The sequence below is a fragment of the Hyla sarda genome, chromosome 11, assembly GCF_029499605.1.
Source record: "Hyla sarda isolate aHylSar1 chromosome 11, aHylSar1.hap1, whole genome shotgun sequence".
Classification (NCBI taxonomy): Eukaryota; Metazoa; Chordata; class Amphibia; order Anura; family Hylidae; genus Hyla; species Hyla sarda.
This window is the reverse complement of record NC_079199.1, coordinates 76,170,833-76,185,161: the sequence shown is the minus strand read 5'-3', so window position 1 is coordinate 76,185,161 and position 14,329 is coordinate 76,170,833. Positions and strand designations below refer to the sequence as shown.

At 43.2% G+C, this 14,329-nt stretch overlaps 1 protein-coding gene across 10 annotated transcripts in view; it reads left to right on the top strand.

Moving 5' to 3' along the window:
• The first annotated feature begins 7,294 nt into the window (after positions 1-7,294).
• LOC130295447 (uncharacterized) overlaps positions 7,295-14,329 on the top strand; it is a 181,540-nt gene continuing 174,505 nt past the window's right edge. For 9 of the 10 annotated variants that reach the window (XM_056546226.1, XM_056546225.1, XM_056546222.1 and 6 more), the window contains exon 1: positions 7,295-8,768. The gene's annotated coding sequence lies outside the window, so the exon portion shown is untranslated. The remainder of the gene's footprint in view (positions 8,769-14,329) is intronic. The other variant, XM_056546217.1, reaches the window with a different exon arrangement.

Below are 14,329 nucleotides of genomic sequence, written 5' to 3'. Positions count from 1 at the left end.
ATAAATAAGACTCCGAACCTACCATTGAAATGTTTTATCTATTGTCTCATTTAATCCCCTTGGCCACAAGGAGTTAAGGGAATAAATCCAAAAGGATTCCCTATTCACTAATTTTTGAAAGCGGTCATCATATTCTAAAGGGATACTTTCCAAGATAGTTAGTTTCAAACAATTGTGGTTACTGTTGTGTAAAGCTGTGGTGTGTCTTGATACACTATGTAGTATAACATTGTTTTTGATATTATATCTATGTTTATTTATGCGGGCACGTACAGTTTGTACCGTGCGGCCCACATACTGAAGCCCACACTCGCATGTAAGGAGATAAATAACAAAGGAATCGGAGCAGTTTAATTTTTCTTTCAAAGAAAAAACTTTGCCTGTAGAGAAAGATGTTACTGAATCACAGGGAGGAAACGCAATCCATTCGCAGCACAGACAGCGTTTTTTAGCGCAGCGGAATGTACCAATCATGGTAGGTTTACAAATATTTGGTTTGATAATTTTATTTTTTAGTTTGCTTGGGGATAAATGATTTCTTGATGTTTTTGCTCGTCTGAATGTTAGGGTAGGACGTTTTGGGATTAATGATTTTAAAATAGGATCCGTCATAATAATTGGCCAGTGTTTATTTAATATGTTTCTTATTTTGTTTGTGGCATTGTTAAAAGTAGTAATAAAATTTAATTTGGGTGTATTTTTTTGTTTTTGTTTTACCTCATATTTAATTAAATCAGTCTGTTTTAGTCCCTCTACTCTTTTATATGCGTTTGTTAATATTTTTTGGGGTAATTTTTTTCTTTAACCCCTTAACGATGCAGGACGTAAATGTACGTCCTGGTGATGTGGTACTTAACGCACCAGGATGTACATTTACGCCCTGAGCATAGCCGCTGGCATCGGAGCGATGCCGGCATCATGTGCGGCAGGTCCCGGCTGTGGATCGCAGCCAGGGACCCGCCGGTAATTGCGGACACCCGCAATCCCGCGGATGTCCGCCATTAACCCCTCAGATGCGTGATCAATGCAGATCACGGCATCTGCAGCATCGCGGTCACTTAACAGGACGATCGGATCGCACGCAGCGCTGCCACGGCGATCCGATCATCCTGCACGGCAGATGGAGGTCCCCTCACCTGCCTCTGCTGCCTTCCGGGAGTCTTCTGCTCTGATCTGCCTTCCTGCAGACCAGAGCAGAAGATGACCGATAATGCTGATCAGTGCTATGTCCTATACATAGCACTGAACAGGATTAGCAATCGAATGGTTTCTATAAATAGTCCCCTATGAGTGTAAAAATAGAAGTAAAAAAATTAAGTAAAAAAAAATTTGAAAAACCCCCTCCCCCAATAAAAACGTAAATTGCCCCATTTCCCCTATTTTACCCCCAAAAAGTGTAAAAAATATTATTTTATATACATATTTGGTATCGCCGCATGAGTAAATATCCAATCTATTAAAATAAAATTTAAATGATCCCGTACGGTGAACGGCGTGAACGTAAAAAAAAAAAAGTCCAAAATAGCTGCTTTTTATAACATTTTATTCCCAAAAATAATTATAAAAAAATGTAAAAAAAAGTTTTTTATAAGCAAATATGGTATTAATAAAAAGTACAGATCACGGCGCAAAAAATGAGCCCTCATACCACCGCTTATACAGAAAAATTAAAAATTTATAGGTCTTCAAAATAGGGGGATTTTAAACGTACTAATTTGGTTAAAAAGTTTGCGATTTTTTTTAAGCACAACAGTAATAGAAATGTGTATAATCATGGGTATCATTTTAATTGTATTGACCCAGAGAATAAAAAAGACATGTCATTTTTACCATAAATTGTACGGCGTGAAAACAAAACCTTCCAAAATTTGCAAAATTGCGGTTTTCTTTTTAATTTCCCCACACAAATAGTATTTTTTTGGTTGCGCCATACATTTTATGGTAAAGTGAGTGATGGCATTACAACGGACAACTGGTCGCGCAAAAAACAAGCCCTCATACTAGTCTGTGGATGAAAATATAAAAGAGTTATGATTTTTTGAAGGGGAGGAGGAAAAAACGAAAGCGTAAAAATAAAATTGTCCTTAAAAGGGGTATTCCGCCCCTAGACATTTTATCCCCTATCCAAAGGATAGGGGATAAGATGTCAGATCGCCGCGGTCCCGCTGCTGGGGACCCCCGGGATCCCCGCTGCGGCACCGCGCTATCATTACAGCACAGAGCGAGTTCGCTCAGTGCGTAATGACGGGCGATACAGGGGACGGAGCCGCGTGACGTCATGGCGCCGCCCCTCGTGACATCACGGCCCGTCCCCTTAATGCAAGTCTATGGGAGGGGGCGTGACAACCGCCACGCCCCTCCCATAGACTTGTATTGAAAGGGGCGATCCGTGACATCACGAGAGGCGGGGCCGTGACTTAACGATGCTCCGGCCCCTGTACCGCCCATCATTACGTGCAGAGCGAACTCTCTCTGTGCTGTAATGATAGCGCGGTGCTGCAGCGGGGATCCCAGGGCTCCCCAGCAGCGGCACCGCGGCGATCTGACATCTTATCCCCTATCCTTTGGATAGGGGATAAAATGTCTAGGGGCGGAATACCCCTTTAAGGTCCAAATGGGTTGAGTCCTTAAGGGGTTAAAATGCTTATATAACATTTTTGATTGTTCTTTAAAATCCTCGGAGGAAGTACAATTTTTTTCTTATCCTCCGCTACTGTCCGTAGGGGATATTTGTAAGCCACTTAGAATAATGACAACTATCAAAGCCAAGGAAACTATTTACATCTACCTTTTTAAAGTGTTTTTTTGTACATATTTTAGAATCCACATTTGTGAAAATTTCCAGATCGAGAAAAACTGTAGAATTAAAAGAAAATTTCATAGTGAAATTAACCCCTTAAGGACCAGGCCATTTTACACCTTAAGGACCGGAGCGTTTTTTGCAATTCTGACCACTATCACTTTAAACATTACTAACTCTGGAATGCTTTTAGTTATCATTCTGATTCCGAGATTGCTTTTTCGTGACATATTCTACTTTAACATAGTGGTAAAATTTTATGGTAACTTGCATCCTTTCTTGGTGAAAAATCCCAAAATTTGATGAAAAAAATGAAAATTTAGCATTTTTCTAACTTTGAAGCTCTCTGCTTGTAAGGAAAATGGATATTCAAAATATATTTTTTTTGGGTTCACATATACAATATGTCTACTTTATGTTTGTATCATAAAATTTATGAGTTTTTACTTTTGGAAGACACCAGAGGGCTTCAAAGTTCAGCAGCAATTTTCCGATTTTTCACAAAATTTTCAAACTCGCTATTTTTCAGGGACCAGTTCAGGTTTGAAGTGGATTTGAAGGGCCTTCATATTAGAAATACCCCATAAAAGACCCCATTATAAAAACTACACACCCCAAAGTATTCAAAATGACATTCAATAAGTGTTTTAACCCTTTAGGTGTTTCACAGGAATAGCCTCAAAGTGAAGGAGAAAATTCAAAATCTTAATTTTTTACACTCGCATGTTCTTGTAGACCCAATTTTTGAATTTTTGCAAGGGATTAAAAGGAGAAAATTTTACTTGTATTTGAAACCCAATTTCTCTCGAGTAAGGACATACCTCATATGTCTATGTTAATTGTTCGGCGTGCGCAGTAGAGGGCTCAGAAGGGAAGGAGCGACAAATGGTTTTTGGGGGGCATGCCGCATTTAGGAAGCCCCTATGGTGCCAGGACAGCAAAAAAAAAAAAAAAACACATGGCATACCATTTTGGAAACAAGACCCCTCAGGGAATGTAACAAGGGGTAAAGTGAACCTTAATACCCTACAGGTGATTCACGACTTTTGCATATGTAAAAAAACTATATATATTTTTTACCTAAAATGCTTGGTTTCCCAAAAATTTTACATTTTTAAAAAGGGTAATAGCAGAAAATACCCCCCAAAATTTGAAGCCCAATTTCTCCCGATACAGAAAACACCTCGCATGGGGGTGAAAAGTGCTCTGCTGGCGCACTACAGGTCTCAGAAGAGAAGGAGTCACATTTGGCTTTTTTGAAGGAAATTTTGCTCTGGGGGCATGCCGCATTTAGGAAGCCCCTATGGTGCCAGAACAGCAAAAAAAAAAACACATGGCATACCATTTTGGAAACTAGACCCCTCGGAGAACGTAACAAGGGGTAATGTGAACTTTAATGCCCTACAGGTGTTTCACAACTTTTGCATATGTAAAAAAAAAATATATATTTTTACCTAAAATGCTTGTTTTCCCAAAATGTTTACATTTTTAAAAAGGGTAATAGCAGAAAATACCCCCCAAAATTTGAAGCACAATTTCTCCCGATTCAGAAAACACCCCATATGGGGGTGAAAAGTGCTCTGCTGGCGCACTACAGGTCTCAGAAGAGAAGGAGTCACATTTGGCTTTTTGAAAGCGAATTTTGCTCTGGGGGCATGCCGCATTTAGGAAGCCCCTATGGTGCCAGGACAGCAAAAAAAAAACACATGGCATACCATTTTGGAAACTAGACCCCTCGGGGAACGTAACAAGGGGTAGTTTGAACCTTAATACCCTACAGGTGTTTCACGACTTTTGCATATGTAAAAAAATATATATTTTTTTTTACCTAAAATGCTTGTTTTCCCAAAAATTTTACATTTTTAAAAAGGGTAATAGCAGAAAATACCCCCCAAAATTTGTTAGGCAATTTCTCCCGAGTACGGCGATACCCCATATGTGACCCTAAACTGTTGCCTTGAAATACGACAGGGCTCCAAAGTGAGAGCGCCATGCGCATTTGAGGCCTAAATTAGGGACTTGCATAGGGGTGGACATAGGGGTATTCTACGCCAGTGATTCCCAAACAGGGTGCCTCCAGCTGTTGTAAAACTCCCAGCATGCCTAGACAGTCAACGGCTATCTGGCAATACTGGGAGTAGTTGTTTTGCAACAGCTGGAGGCTCCGTTTTGGAAACAGTGGCGTACCAGACGTTTTTCATTTTTATTGGGGAGGGGGGCTGTATAGGGGTATGTGTATATGTAGTGTTTTTTACTTTTTATTTTATTTTGTGTTAGTGTAGTGTAGTGTTTTTAGGGTACAGTCGCACGGGCGGGGGGTTCACAGTAGTTTCTCGCTGGCAGTTTGAGCTGCGGCAGAAATTTTGCCGCACTTCAAACTTGCAGCCCGATACTTACTGTAATCCTCCGCCCATGTGAGTGTACCCTGTACATTCACATTGGGGGGGGGGGAACATCCAGCTGTTGCAAAACTACAACTCCCAGCATGTACGGTCTATCAGTGCATGCTGGGAGTTGTAGTTTTGCAACAGCTGGAGGCACACTGGTTTGGTAACAAACTCAGTATTTTGCAACCAGTGTGCCTTCAGCTGTTGCAAAAGCTACAACCCCCAGCATGTACGGACAGCGGAAGGGCATGCTGGGTCTTGTAGTTATGCAACAGCTGGAGGCATACTACTTTGGCTGGGGATGCTGGGGATTGTAGTTATGCAACAGCTGGAGACACATTGGTTTGCTACTTAACTCAGTGTGCCTTCAGCTGTTGCAAAACTACAACTCTCAGCAGTCACCGACAGCCAACGGGCATGCTGGGAGTTGTAGTTATGCAACCACCAGATGCACCACTACAACTCCCAGCATGCACTTTAGCTGATTGTGCAAGCTGGGAGTTGTAGTTACACAACAGCTGAAGGTACACTTTTCCATAGAAAGAATGTGCCTCCAGCTGTTGCAAAACTACAAGTCCCAGCATGCCCATAAGGGAATGCTGGGAATTGTGGTGGTCTGCCTCCTGCTGTTGCATAACTACAGCTCCCAGCATGCCCTTTTTGCATGCTGGGAGCTGTTGCTAAGCAACAGCAGGAGGCTGTCACTCACCTCCAACGATCCTCGCTGCACAGGTCAGTCCCTCGTCGTCGTCGCCGCCGCTGCTCCTGGGGCCCCGATCCCAACAGGGGCGCCGGGGGTCGGGGTCCCGAGCACCCGGGGTGCACGTCCCGCACCCACTCACGTCCTCCGGAAGAGGGGCGGAGCGGGTTGCGGGAGTGACACCCGCAGCAGGCGCCCTGATTGGTCGGCCAGTAATCCGGCCGACGAATCAGGGCGATCGTGAGGTGGCACCAGTGCCACCTCACCCCTGCTGGCTCTGGCTGTTCGGGGCCGTCTCTGACGGCCCCGATCAGCCAATAATTCCGGGTCACCGGGTCACTGGAGACCCGATTGACCCGGAATCCGCTGCAGATCGCTGGACTGAATTGTCCAGCAATCTGCGGCCATCGCCGACATGGGGGGTCATCATGACCCCCCTGGGCGATATGCCCCGATGCCTGCTGAACGATTTCAGCAGGCATCGGGGACCATCTCCGCTCCAGATGGTTGCGGGGGGCCGGTAAAACACATGACGTTCTCATGTGTCCTTAAGGACTTGGAAATGGAGACGTATGAGAACGTCATGTGTCCTTAAGGGGTTAAGACCCCAATCATTTTTGTTTAAAAATTCAACAAATTCAAAAGCTTCTTCCCGTGACCCCTTCCACAAAATAAACAGATCATCTATAATTCTCTTAAAATACATAATATTACTATTAAAATACCAGGGAGACTGTGCGATGGACACACTCTCAAATAGACCCATATATAAATTTGCATAGCTTGGTGCGAAACGTGTGCCCATCGCACAGCCTCTCGTCTGGTGATAGACCACATTTGGCTTACAAATATCCCCTACGGACAGTACCAGAGGATAAGAAAAAATTGTACTTCCTACGAGGATTTTAAAGAACAATCAAAAATTACATATAAGTGTTTTAAAGAAAAAAAAATACCCTAAAAGAATATTAACAAACACATATAAAAGAGTAGAGGGACTAAAACAGACTGATTTATTTAAATATAAGCTAAAACAAAAACAAAACAATACACCCAAATTTAATTTTATTACTTCTTTTAACAATGCCACAAACAAAATAAGAAACATATTAAATAAATACTGGCCAATTATTATGACGGATCCTATTTTAAAATTATTAATCCCAAAACGTCCTACCCTAACATTCAGACGATCAAAAACATTAAGAAATCATTTAGCCCCAAGCAAACTAAAAAATAAAATTATCAAACCAAATTTTTGTAAACCTACCATGATTGGTACATTCCGCTGCGATAAAAAACGCTGTCTGTGCTGCGAATGGATTGCATTTCCTCCCTGTGATTCAGTAACATCTTTCTCTACAGGCGAAGTTTTTTCTTTGAAAGAAAAATTAAAATGCTCCGATTCCTTTGTTATTTATCTCCTTACATGTGAGTGTGGGCTTCAGCATGTGGGCCGCACGGTACAAACTGTACGTGCCCGCATAAATAAACATAGATATAATATCAAAAACAATGTTATACTACATAGTGTATCAAGACACACCACAGCTTTACACAACAGTAACCACAATTGTTTGAAACTAACTATCTTGGAAAGTATCCCTTTAGAATATGATGACCGCTTTCAAAAATTAGTGAATAGGGAATCCTTTTGGATTTATTCCCTTAACTCCTTGTGGCCAAGGGGATTAAATGAGACAATAGATAAAACATTTCAATGATAGGTTCGGAGTCTTATTTATTTATTTATCCATGTATATAAAGAATTTTTAAAGAAAAGGTTTTTTTTTATATTATCTTGGATCACATGGAAAAACGTCATTTTATGCTAATTAATTTGTGATGTCATTTCCGGTTCCAATAACCAAATGAGTATATATGTGTTGTTTTTATGCATATTTAGCATGTCTGAGGAAAAGGACGGAGCGTCCTTGAAACGTGTTACATGTGAATAAAAGTTACCCATACTTAGCTTGTGGACAGCGCTATCATCTATCCCTCATCCCCTCACACCTGGCTGGTGTGAAAACTCTGCCGTTCTTATTCCCACGCTGTTGCCTGGGCGGGATATAGCTGCAGTCCACATCGGATTGTTGTGCCTCTATCCTAGCACAACTATATCTGGTGAGTCCTTTCATTAAAGGGTCCCCCCCTTTTTTTACAGTCAAATCGTTCTACACATTGGAGCATTCTGTTTTCTTCTTCTTCTTCTGTGATTGATATAGCCTGGCTAAACCACATTGATCTGTATGAGGAATCTACCGATTCCTCCTAAAAGTCCCCTAAGGGGACTAAAAGTGTAAAAAAAAAAAAAAAAAAAAAAAGTTTTAAAAAACACCCATTAACCACTTCCATATTAAAAGTTTGAATCACCCCCTTTTCCAAAATTCCATATAAGAAATACGTAAACATAATAAAAATAAACATATGTGGTATTACCGCGTGTGTAAATGTCCGAACTATAAAACATAATGTTAATTAAACTTCACAATCAATAGCATACACCGTGGGTGTCAAACATGCGGCCAACAATGAATATCTTTCTGGCCCGGCAAAGATATTCATTGCTCTGGTTACCTGGAAACGGGCAGAGATAAAATAAAAAAGTCAGAGGCTGTCCAGGAGCGGTTGAAGGATGGTGGAGGCAGTCCAAGAGAAGTTGGAGGCTGTCCAGTAGCTGACAAGCGGTCCAGAAGAGGATGGAGGCTGTCAGAGGCAGTCAAGGAGCTGTTGGAGGCGGTCCAGGAGAGGATGGAGGTGCGCAGAGGTCAACGTCATGTCCTGATGTGACGTCATCAGGCTGCTCCTTAAAGGAGTTCTGACACATGCTGCGGACGGCACCATTGCGGCTATAGACACAGGACACCAGATTGACAAGGTGAGAAAAGTAAATATTAATGCTAATATTGTTGTTTGATTTATTTATTTTTTAAACAGGGAATGGGGTCTTGTGCAGGGGGGTCATGGGGGCAAAAGGGGCATGGGGTGTTGTCCAAAAGGGGCCTGGGGTCTTGTGACGGAGGGGCATGGGGTCTTGTGCAAAGGGGCATGGAGTCTTGTGAAGGGGGGTCATGGGGTCTTGTGAAGGGGGTCCTGGGGTGTTTTGCAGGGGGGCATGGGGTCTTGTGTAGGGTGAGCATGGGGTCTTGTGCAAAGGAGGGCATGGGTTTTTGTGCAGGGAGGCATGGGGTCTTGTGCAAAGGGGCATGGAGTGTTGTACAAAAGGGGCATGGGGTCATGTGAAGGGGTCATGAGGTGTTGTGCATGGAGGCATGGGGTCTTGTGTAGGGTGGGCATGGGATCTTGTGCAAAGGAGGCATGGGATCTTGTGTAGGGGGGCATGAGGTCTTGTGCAGGGGGGCATGGCTTGTTGTGCACAGGGGACATGGGGTGTTGTGCAGGGAGGGCATGGGGTCTTGTGCAGGGGGGGTTGGGTTATTGTACAGGGGGGTTGGGGTCTTGATACATATAGTAAAGTTAAATTATTTTTTTTTGATGCGGCCCACATAAACTTAAACCTTGTTTTTTTTGGCCCATGTTAACCTTTGGGTTTGATATGCTTGGCGTACAAGTAAAAAAATTCAAAAGTCCAAAATTGCACTTTGCGTACCCGTATCAGATTTCTTGTTTCATTTTTAACAAGCCCTCTGAAAAATGAAAGAAGGGATCTGATTGGTTGCTATGGGCAACTCAGCAACTTTTCCTCTGCACAGGTTTTGATAAATCTCCCCCATGGTGTCATTTTTAACGAAAAGTGCACTACATAGAATCGGAAGCCCACAAAATTATCAAAAATTGCATTTTTGTTTTTCAATTTTGCCCCACAAATATTTTTTTTTTTTGTGGTTTCGTCAAAAATGTTGTGGTGAAGTGATTGATGTCATTATAAAGTGCATTTGGTGGCGCAAAAAAAAAGCCCTCATATGGGTCTGTATGTGCAAAATTGGTTTTTAGAAGGTGATGAGGAAAAAACGAAAGTGCATAAATGGAAAAACCCTGTGTCCTTAAGGGGTTAAACTAAAAACCTGACCCTCGCAATAAGGGTAGGTTAGGGTTAAATTAACTATCCTATATTTTTTGTGAACAAAGTAACATGTGACCAAGTATCATCAAAATATCTCCAGCTGGAAGTTATGCAGTAACATATACCGTAATTCTCATAGACTTGTATGGGACTTTAAACAAAAACCTAAATTACCTATCCTATGTTTGTTGTTGACATACAAGTAACATGTGTACCAAGTTTCATTTTAATATTTTTAGCCATTTGGTGATGCTGGAACATACATACATACACACACACACACACACACAGACACATTGAGTTTCATATATATATATATATATATATATATATATATATATATATATATATATATATATATATATTTATATATATTTACCATGAATATACTCTGTTTTTGTTAATTATGGCATATGCACGCACGCTCCATATGAGCGTGCATATTATCATCTTTTACCATATAATACCATATTACATACTTTTTAATTACTCTGTAAGATAATACCTCCCTAATTTCATTATACCATAAGGCTACGTTCACACAGGCAATGTCCACATGGAAAAATTCTGTGCAGACATTACCCCGACAGCGGAACGCTGGCAGAACAAGCCCGCGCTAGGACTGCTCGGAAATGCTGCATCTCCTAGATGGCAATGCATTTCTGTGCAGACTCTGCAGAAAGAATAGACACGCCCATTTTTTGCAGACTGCAAAATCAGGATTTGTGCAGCAGAAGCATCTGCAGTGGAAATTCCGCTGTGTAAACCATGCAGCAGAATCCCATTAATATCAATGCTCCGTGTGGAATTCCATTGTGTGAACATTTGTTTTTGATATCTGATTGTAGAATATATTATTTTGCTTTTTACACAACAGTACTCTACACTACACTAAATTGGGAAAAAAGAGGGCATCAAATGAGGGAAATAAAGTATGCAGCAAATAGTACTACACTAAATTGCCATACATTTACCATTGGTATATGATCGTTTTTTTAATACCATATAAGAGGTTCAAGCTAGGTACTAGGGATCGACCGATATCGTTTTTTTAGGGCCGATACCGATAATCGGTGCAGGTTAGGGCCCATAGCCGATAACTTATACCGATATTCCGGTATAAGTTATCGGCTATTTACCCCCTGCGACACCGCTGCAGATCATTGATTTAAAGCGGGCGCTTTAAATCAATGATCTGCAGTGGCTTTTGAGGGGCCATAGGCCGCCGCCACCACCCGCTTCTCTCCCCCTACCTGTCAGGGTGGTCCGGGCCATCCATTCTTCCTTCCTGTAGTGTCCGGGGGCGTTCCGGGTGGAGGGTGAACCGGTCCGGGCTGTCCTTCTCCGGCGGTCATCTTCTCCACTCCTGGCAGGCTCTGGCCTAGTACGCTGCATAGACGCCGCTGCGCAGTGACGCCCGTGCACAGCGACGCACCTGACGTCACGGCGTAGCGGCGTCTATGCAGTGTACTAGGCCGGAGCCTGCCCGGAGTGGAGAAGATAACCGCCGGAGAAGAAGGACAGCCCGGACCGGTTCACTCTTCACCCGGAATACCCCCGGACACTACAGGAAGGATGGATGGCCCGGACCACCCCCATTAAGTTAAATTTTTTTATTGACTCGGAGGGTGGGGGAGGGGCCCGACCGGTATAGCGGTATGGGCAAAAATCCATACCGGTATACCGCCCAGCATCACGGTGGGGGGTGCGGTGCGGCGGGTCGGGGGGTGGCGCGGCGGATAGTTTATTTTATTTCATTGTGGACCAAAATTCATTATTATTTGTTGGCATTTTTGATGCACTCTTCAGTTTTGGTATCTTTTATGTTCCTTCCCCGCCCCCTTCTCCTTCAAGTCCTTTATGTAGGTCTTGTCTTCACATGTATGAAATTGTTTAGCAATTCAGTTCCCCCCCCAATATAAATAAATTAGCCAGATACCAACCAAGCAGCAACAGCCTGACATTACCAGGGTGGGCGAGGACCATTATTATTGGTCCTGCCAAGCCTAAGATATGTCAGCCTGTTATTGCCTAGGCCCAGGAGCGCCATGTTTGACGATCTGGCCCTTTTGGTACCGTCGCTTCTCGGCACCCCTGGGGCGATGGGTACCAGGGTAATATTTGGAGGTCAGCGCTAGCTGTTTTTGGGGCTAACACTAAGGCTGCTTTCACACTATAAAAATTCATCTGTTATAAACGTCCGTTAGAAAAGCTTTAAAAAAGGATGTTAAACGTCCATTACAAAATCCCATTAAAGTCTACGGGATTTTTTGATTATCCGTTATGACCCATTATAGTCCGTCATGACTAGCGGACGTTAATTGTGATGGAAGAATTAACGGCACATGCACTAATTTTTCTTCTGTCACAAGAAACGGATAAATTAACGGCCGTTATTTTTAACATTGAAGTCTATGGCAAACGGATGAGCCTTTATGTCATCCGTTTGCACCTGGTTTATAATATCCGTTATTTCTGAGGTGACATCAGCAGACTCCTGCAGTGCTGAGGGACTACTACTACTCCCATTATGGAACAGACTTATTTCCATGATCGGAGTAGTAATTCCCCGGCTGCGGGAGTCTGCAGACAGCTGGGGAGACTACATTAGTGTTTGTACTACTACCCCATCATGGAACAGAGTCTGTTCCATGATGGGGTTGTAGTACAGGGGCTGAGGGATTGATTGGTTGCACTCTGCAACCCTGCGGCCGATACCGAGGGGCCATTCAGGGCTCGCAGCGAGAGATTTAAAAATTACCATTGTGAGTAGCAGGGGGCCATATCTATATTAAAAGCGCTGTGGGGGCAAGATATATATAGTGCTGCAGGGGGGGGGCAGACATATAGCCTATATATCTAGCCCCCCAGTGCATTTATAATATGCCCCCTGCAGCACATTAATAAAGATATGACCCCCGCCGGCGCATTTATACATATATACCCCCCCGGCACATTTATACATAAATTCCCTTGCCGGCACATTTATACATATGTACCCCCCGCCGGCGCATTAATAAATATATACCCCCCGCCGGCGCATTAATAAATATATACCCCCCGCCGGCGCATTAATAAATATATACCCCCTGCCGGTATATATAAGTAGTGAGACTGTCCAGGCATGCTGGAAGCTGTAGTTCTGCAACACCTGAAGGGCCAGATGTTACAGAACTATAACTCCCAGCATGTCTGGGCATGCTTGGAGTGGTCGTTTTGCAACATCTGTAGGACTACAGCTTGGGCACCACTGTATGGTGGTCTCCAAACTGTGGCCCTCCAGATGTTGCAAAACTACAACTTCCAGCATGCCCAGACATCCTTTGGCTTTCTGGGCATGCTGGAAGTTGTAGTTTGGCAACTCCTAGAAGGCAGCAGTGAAGATCACTTACCACTGATCTTCACGGCTGCCTCCACCGCTGCTCCTTTGCCGCCTCCTTACTTCCGCTGATGCCTGCCGGTTAGTCCCAATGTGAAATCAGTCAAATGCATTCTACACCTCCCCCCTTTTCATACTCTTTTCCTACCATATCTTTCACTCCCCTGCTATTTGGGGAAATTGGAGAAGGGAGTGCCTACATACATTGTCTTGGCTCAACAGGTGTCGTGTCAACTGTGTCCCTCCATATACACCAGGTGAGTTCTACTACATAAATGGCATTAGTGACTGTTTGGATGAGCGCTGCCCGTTTTGTAATTCTTTTCTTACATAATGAACAGAGTCATGCCCTTCTGGGTCTATTTACTGGGGGGTATTCATCAAGAGTGGTGTAGGTGAACGTTTTTTTACCTTATTAAATCATGTGTAGAGATGAGCGAACTTACAGTGATATCATTCGTCACAAACTCCTCAGCTCGGCAGTTGCTGACTTTAGCCTGCATAAATTAGTTCAGCTTTCAGGTGCTGACTTTAGCCTGCATAAATTAGCATAGCTTTCAGGTGCTCCGGTGGGCTGGAAAAGGTGGATACAGTCCTAGGAGAGAGTCTTTTTATGTAGGGTTTTTCTCTTTTTTAATAGTGTTAACTGTGCGGGATAAATAACTTTATTTAATTATTATTTTATAATACAGGGCTTTATTAGAAAAGGGACATTTATATAGTTTTTTACACTTTTTATTGAAAAACATTTTATTTTCACACTTTTTACCTGTTAACCTCTTAAGGACGCAGGGCGTATGGATATGCCTTGCATCCCGAGTCCTTAAGGACGCAGGGCGTATCCATACGCCCGTGGGAATTTCGGTCCCCACCGCTAGCCGGTTGGGGACCGGAGCCGGATGCCTGCTGAAATCGTTCAGCAGGCATCCCGGCATATCGCCCAGGGGGGTCATTATGCCCCCCCCCATGTCGGCGATCGGTCCAGCGATCTGCGGCGATTCCGGGTCAATCGGGTCTCCAGTGACCCGGTGACCCG